Raw genomic sequence first — 7,507 nt, 5'->3', positions numbered from 1 at the left:
CGGAGCTGAGCGCTGGGCAGCCGCCCTCGGCTGCTGGTGGGGCGCAACCCGGGCTCCGGAGGAAGGAGCTCTGGCACGGCTGGGAACGCCGGGCTGGAAGGCTGCGGGACAGCGGTAGCGATGAGCTACCCGGTCTTCCAGGGAGTTCTTCACTCCGTGACTCCCCCGTCTGCGTATAGCAAAGTGTGTATCCTGTGCGACCTGTTAGGCCGGGAGCGTGGGGAGATACAACAGTGGGCTGCTTTGGGGAAATGTGTGTGCATTGGTGTTTAGTTGGCAGATAGATGTATTTATTTACGTACGTGTAGAAAAATAAGTATTTATGTATGAAGGATCAGTTTTGATAGGCTATTTCCTAGGTGTGCATGTGCATTTAGCTATGTCTGATATTAGATCAGAAATCATAGCATTATGTTGTTCTCTCTGTGTGTGTGTATTGATATTTATGTATCCAAGGAATGTAAGAATATTACCCTCCCCAAGCTGCTCTCCAGTGTCAAAGTGTGTTTTTGTTACAGCCCAGACATGTATTTATATGTCTGCTGAGTATGGTGCTAGTGTGTAGTATGTGAAATGCTTTGTCAGATTGCATTCTCAACAGTAGAACAGAGCTTAAACAGGAGAAAGTGTTATGTGTGATTTTTATATCACTGTAGTTTTGGGTGTTATCTGTATTATGATTGCTATACAGGAACAGTTCCATCCTTCTCCTGACCCCCTTCAGGCCCCTATTGCAGAATAGTCAGATAGCTGAGGGAACAAAATTAAATGCGAACTGTTTTGCCCTCTGTTCCTCCCTATCTGTTTATACTGTATACATGTTCCTCACACTGACTGCATTGCCAAGAGAGTGGATTTGATATATTAAACTCTGGGGTAGGTTCTCTATCTGTTTTTGCCTTTAGTAGTTGGAGACTGGTCCTCAGCCACACAACTCTGAGAGATGTTTTTTCATGTAAGTATCCAGCTCTTGTGTTTGACAAGATCTGACTGTTGCAGTTGATGTTTCACAGTTAGGCATTGCATTGAGCTAAATTTGAATCTTTAAAAACCTGGCATAATACAGAGTTAATAGGTGATACTGTCTATACTCATTTTGGGAGCTTAGATGATGGGAGGTGAGCTGCTCAGCATGTTATGGGTCTGAGTGGTGCAGGTGAGGTGAGACTGTGTGTGTACAAGCTTCTTGGGCTGATGCTTCTCCCCTAAGCACAAGGCAGTGGAGAATGCAGTATAGCATGGATTTTACATTATTTAAGGTAAGTGGAATTATGGTCATGGTGGTCTGTGGAGGGTGCTGTGTGCTGGGGCTGCTTGCCCAGTTTAGTCTTTTCCCCACCATTTCCTTTGGACAATACTGTGATGGAGGGCTGGAGGAGCACTTCTGTAACACTTCTGAAAACTTCTGGTTCCACAGAGAACACATGCAGCTATTAATGTGCTTCATCTTCACTAGTTGTGTATCAGTGAGCTGTAATTCTGTCAATTCTAATGAGCTGCATGGAGTGAAGAAGTTTTGGCGACCTGGAGGTGCTGTAGTTTGGTTCAGCTTTGCACAGAGCTGACCTCTCACCATGGTAGTTTTAGATGCTGTCTGAGCAGGCTGCTAATTTCAGTGGCATGGAGATGGAGGAGTTACCGTGGCCAGGTTTCTGAATGTGCTAATGAAATCTCCATCAGGAATGCTTTAAAAACAGTTTATTTCTCTCCTACCTATATACTAAGACACAATATCTGTTTTAGGTGAAGTCTTTCCAACCCTTTCCAGCTGTACCTTCTGTAATATTGGAGCAGGCTTGCTATGGGCTTCCACATATACCAGTGGTATAGACTTTGCTTACAGATCTTTCTTTTAAGAAAGTGTGTGGGGAAGGTTTATGTATGCTAGTTTTGATATGTTAGTATGCTAGGTACTAAATGTATATCCTTAATGGGAAACTGGTGATTAAAGGTGGAGCTGTGAACAAGTGCTGCATATCCAGCAGTCTCCAATTTCAGGACTGTGGAGAAAGCAAAAACCATTGTAATGGATATTGTACCCATGGGGAGAAATCCTTCCTACTGTCAGGCAGTTAGCTTTCAATTTCTGTCACAAAGTGTCTTTCTGTACAAATTTATAATCTAATATAACAGCAGATATAGTTGCTTTTCCATTTAAGCATCTAATCTCTTTCTGAATGATGCCAGGGTATGACCACTGAGTATTTTTCAGGATGATGTGACTTTGTACTAAGCAGATTGGAATTGAGTCAGTGCAGTTGGAGATAATATGAATGTGGTTAGTCTAATGCCATTTTTCAGCTAGTTAACCTTGGTGAAGGGGCAGTTCAAGGGTTGTTTCCTGTCCTAGTGCATTTTCTTTGATAAATCTGTCCTCTGTATACTTTGTTAACTGTTCTGCATGTTGCAAGGAGTTCCCCTAGTAAAATATAGATGGGTTTTAGAGAAATAAAACATGCTCAGTTATCTGAGATTGGGCTCCAGAAGTTTGCATCTTAGGGGGGTGTGTGTGCACATGTGTGCTTTAGCTGTTTATTACAAGCAACTGGTTTTCTGAACAGCGGAGTTAATGAGAATTTCTTTAAAGTTGTGTCTTGAGGTCAAAAAACCATTTTTTCATTGTCTTTACCTGTGCCTCCTCATTTTTGCCATGAAGCTCCCTCTTGCCACAGACTGGACTGATTTCATGACACATGGGCTACCATTTTCAATTATGGAAACTGGATGGCATATTTTATGAGGTTTGAGCCTGTAGATGTTAAAATTGCAGCTTTGCCTTCTCTGGCCTGGTTGATTTTACAAAAGTCATAAGAACTTCCTTCTGGTAATCTCTTCTTCTCTGGTTGAAATCAATTAATGGCTTAAAGGGTACCTAAGTGAAAAAGAAAAGCTGTCAAGCAAGATTTTTCTCTGCAGGAGAGCAGACTAACAATGGACATAAAAACTTGACATGCTCTTGACATCCCCATGTCTAGAAATGGATGTGCAGCATCCAACTACATTAAAGCTCTTTTCTTGAAGGTGATAAAGTAGCAAGACAAATTGAGAGAGTGTTTATGTACTTCATTTGGAAGATTTGGGCTTTTCTGGCTATCTGCTGTTGTACCCATGCCCCTTATGCAAGCTTTTTCTCCTGCGGTGTGTGTTATTGTATCTCAGGCAGTTGCTGTGTGTTCAATACTCTAATCTCAGAAATGGTCAATTAACTTTGTTGACATCAGTACTTATATTACTTGATCCAGTCTCTGCCAATCAATCTGTGAACAGCTTTGAAAGCTTTCATAATTAGGTAAGTTGGATTTTATCACACCATAGCATGATACAAAAATATTACCTAAAATCCTAGCACATTTATTTGACTTTGAGTGTCACACTAATGTTTCTTCTACTGTATGATGCTTTGTTCATTATTGAAGGTAGTATGTATCACCTGCAGGCCATAAACTAGAAAGTTTGCATCTCATATAAGGGAAGTGGGTTCAGAGAACTTCTACAGTAGAATTGTAATGTGGTAGTTTTCATTGTCTTCCTCCACAATGTTTGCATTGTGAGTACTATTAGTGCTGGAGTGTCAAAGTAAAATTTAGTCATTAATTTAAGTGCAGCAATTCAAATTGCACTGGACAGTAACATAAACATTTTTGCAACTCTTTCTGTAGCTAGTATTGCTTTGGTTGAGGTTATAAACTCGGTTTTTTGAGACAGCCTCGTGTGACAGCTAGCCTCTACATTTCAAAGATAGAAAGTGTCTGCAATTTCCTTTAAAGTGTGATCATCTCTGTGTTCAGCACTTCTGAGATCAGTGTCCGGGGTTCCTGCATAATATGTTTGCAAACCTGGTCTCCAGTCTGCAAATATTAGCTTTGATGCTTAGGTAGAAATCATGTTACAAGAAGAGTCATCTTTAAATCTTCTTTTTAAGTATTAGGTACTAAGTAGCACTATTATTGCAACAGTTGAATTGCAACAGTTCAAGTTAGTTATCATAAAAGACATCTTCTAAATGTGGGTTCAGAGAACTTCTACAGTAGAATTGTAATGTGGTAGTTTTCATTGTCTTCCTCCACAATGTTTGCATTGTGAGTACTATTAGTGCTGGAGTGTCAAAGTAAAATTTAGTCATTAATTTAAGTGCAGCAATTCAAATTGCACTGGACAGTAACATAAACATTTTTGCAACTCTTTCTGTAGCTAGTATTGCTTTGGTTGAGGTTATAAACTCGGTTTTTTGAGACAGCCTCGTGTGACAGCTAGCCTCTACATTTCAAAGATAGAAAGTGTCTGCAATTTCCTTTGAAGTGTGATCATCTCTGTGTTCAGCACTTCTGAGATCAGCGTCCGGGGTTCCTGCATAGTATGTTTGCAAACCTGGTCTCCAGTCTGCAAATATTAGCTTTGATGCTTAGGTAGAAATCACGTTACAAGAAGAGTCATCTTTAAATCTTTTTAAGTATTAGGTACTAAATAGCACTATTATTGCAACAGTTGAATTGCAACAGTTCAAGTTATCATAAAAGACATCTTCTAAACCCTAGCAGTGACTTAAATGGGGTCATGACTGTCCCATGAAGTTTTTCTTAAAAAAAAAAAAAGGGCATTATTTAAAGTCTCAACCAGTCTATGAAAACTATGAATCTTGTGGTTTTAAATTGTACGGTTTTCTCTTCAGCAGAGAAAGAGGGGGGTTTTTTCTACTGAAAATTGAGACCTTTTCAATAATTACTGTCGTTCAGGAAATGGCATTTTAAGAAAATTTGTCAAAATCCTAAGAACTGCAATTCAACAATGGTATTTTGAATCGATTAATTGTTCCTTTTAATTTGTGGATGTGGAATATAAGTGGAAAAAAATTGCTCTTTCTTTCATCTCAATGCTATAGCAAAACTTTTTGTAGTTTTAGGATAGTCATTTTTGACCTTGAGCAAGTGCAAAATCAATACATTCTTGTGTTCTGTGCAATTATGTGATTCAGATTAAACTATCCATGTGAGAATCTTTCTTCCACCTCTCCTTATAATTTCCTCAAGTTTCTCCAGAAGCATCAACCTGCACTTGCAAATTTTCCCTCTGCTGCACAGGGATGCCTTGGCACCTAGCTGGAACCCGCTGTGTGGGGCAGCTTGCTGTGTGTAATTGCTTTCTGCCATAATGGCACTTGAAGGAACTAGGCAGTCGATTGAGACCACATGACTTTGTCACACAGGCCTTCAGTCAGCAGTTGAGCAGTAGCACATTTGGATTCTGCAAACTGAAGATTTCTACCACCTTCTATGCAGTTGTACATGTCTTTTTTGCAGGCAGTTTCCTAAATCTCTTTTTGCGTTTTCCATCTGAAGCTCAAAACTGATGTTATGTACACCCATTGGATAGTTTTCTTCTGTGATCTGTTTTCCTGCTGGAAAAAAAGTAGTTAAATACTAGAAGATAGATAGATCGTTTGATAGATAGATAGATAGATTGATTGATTAATTGATTCTGAACTACCCTTCATGGCAGGCTAATGACAGGCTAGATGAAAATCCAGAGGATGGTGCAAGGTTGCTTTGCCTTGCCTCTGTGCTGTGGAAGGTACAAGATACCATCTTATTCCTTCAAGCTCTCCTTCTATGAGTCTCACTTAATTTTCATTGTGGTGTAGATATTTGAAGATTGCCTCACCAGTTCTCTCTCCTCTATGTCCTTGTGAAAATGGAAAGCAAATGGAGACTGAGTATAATGGTTTAGATGAGTTGTCCAATAGTTTCACTGCCTTCTGAAGAGAAATATTTTGATGTGTCTGGCCTGTCAGTGGGGAGAGAAAGGCTCTCAGGTGTCTACTGATCTCACTCTGTGCTACTAATTTTTCCTAAGGGTTAGTATTTGATTAGTCTTCCCTCCTTGCTGGGCTGGCTGACCTCAGGGCTATACAAATGTATGTATGGAAATGAAGTAGTAACAATCCTGAAACATGTAAACCCTGACACTAACACAAATAGTGTTTTTACATCTTAGCAGAACAATTCCACCATTCATTGGTGGGTTTAAAATATTCTTTCCTTCCTTATCAATAGCTCTTGACAGCATATACCCCTGCTAACTCTCTCACCTTTAGGATTTCCACAACTGTTTGCTCTCTCCATGGCAGTTGTAATAAAGGCTGCTTAAATCTTGTAGAATAAAACTGCTCTTTGTATGCAGCACTGCTCTTTCCTCTTTATCTGGCTGTTTGGTGTCACTTAGCAGTTGACAGAGCTGTGGATACCAGTGGAACTAGTGGAGCACATACTATCCAGCTTAACATGGCAGAGTATATTCAGCTATTCAGTTTGTTGTTTTATCACCACTTGCTGTTTGGGCCCTGGACTTGACTGAGGAAATTGATACAGAGTTGGGATGTAATGCCAATCCAATGTCAGCCTTCACTAAGACCTGTGGGAGACCCTCTTAATGAAGCGGAGAGATGTTTGCAATTATAGCTAAATCCTGCAGCTGCAATAACTTTCCATGAGTAGTCATGGTTTTGTTTTCAAGTATAGGTACCTATTGTTAGAAAATTGTGTGAGAGGAAGGTGACTTTGCACAGGTCATAAGCATTGATGACTCTGCAATATCTTCCTCATCTGCTGAAGGGTTTGAAAATTATCCCCTTTATTTAGATGCCTAACTTGTGGCTGTTTTGATGATGTGTGTTCATACAGCACGTGTTATTGTTAGAAGTCCTAGTGTCTGCATGTGTCCTGAGTTTTTCTCTCTCTTACTAGGGACAAATGCTACTGGCATGAAGTTTAATTTTCCTCCCCTCTGCAGTATTTATGCAATGTTAATTAATGCTCAGCTATTAAGTAACTGTCTCAGGTATTAATGCAGGTACCATAACTGATAAAATAACTAATTTGAATTCTTCATGAGGGATGGATTTCCTGAAGGATTATCTTGTATTATGTTTAATAGAAACACTGACAAATATGTGTGTGCGTGTGTGTTTTTGTGTACAGACACTTTCATTAGGTGTGGTAATACGTTATTTTACTCAGCCAGCCTGCTTTATAAAGGAAATGTTGTCAGTTCAAAAATAAGGTTTTTGCTTTACCTGTGTGGTGAGTTTCAGATGCTGTTTCAGTATTTCTTTTGGCATGTTCCCTAGCTGTGCTAATGACCAGAAGGGCAAGGAGGCAAGGAGCCCCTGCCTGCCTTTCTCCCCAGTGCCGGTGTGGCTGAGCCCAGTGTTCAGGGCCCTCATTCTCCTGGAGGTTTCTGCTGTCTGGCAGTGCTCTTTGACTGCCTTCATGACACCATTTGTCCCTGTCTCTGATTTTTTTGGCATGCAGGGATTCTGCTACACCTTTTGTGGAATGCCAGCATACTGCCTTATGCTCTATTTGCAGGTTTGCCGATGTAGGATTTGAATGTATTCCCAGACACAGGTAATTCAGTCTGTACACGTTCTTACTGCTAATGGCCCTGGCCTAATTACGTGTAGGAAGTGGCAATATAGTTCTGCTTGGCTGATCCCTTTCTCTAAGGGAGA

The 7,507-nt window shown here is 40.3% G+C and overlaps 1 protein-coding gene across 2 annotated transcripts in view; it reads left to right on the top strand.

Moving 5' to 3' along the window:
- The first annotated feature begins 10 nt into the window (after window positions 1–10).
- Window positions 11–7,507, top strand: part of KIAA0319 (KIAA0319 ortholog) — a 58,990-nt gene continuing 51,493 nt past the window's right edge. For both annotated transcript variants that reach the window (XM_017730729.1, XM_008630916.2), the window contains exon 1: window positions 11–183. The gene's annotated coding sequence lies outside the window, so the exon portion shown is untranslated. The remainder of the gene's footprint in view (window positions 184–7,507) is intronic.

The sequence above is a fragment of the Corvus brachyrhynchos genome, unplaced genomic scaffold (genome assembly GCF_000691975.1).
Source record: "Corvus brachyrhynchos isolate BGI_N302 unplaced genomic scaffold, ASM69197v1 scaffold43, whole genome shotgun sequence".
NCBI lineage: Eukaryota > Metazoa > Chordata > Aves > Passeriformes > Corvidae > Corvus > Corvus brachyrhynchos.
This window is presented reverse-complemented; position numbering and strand designations above follow the sequence as displayed.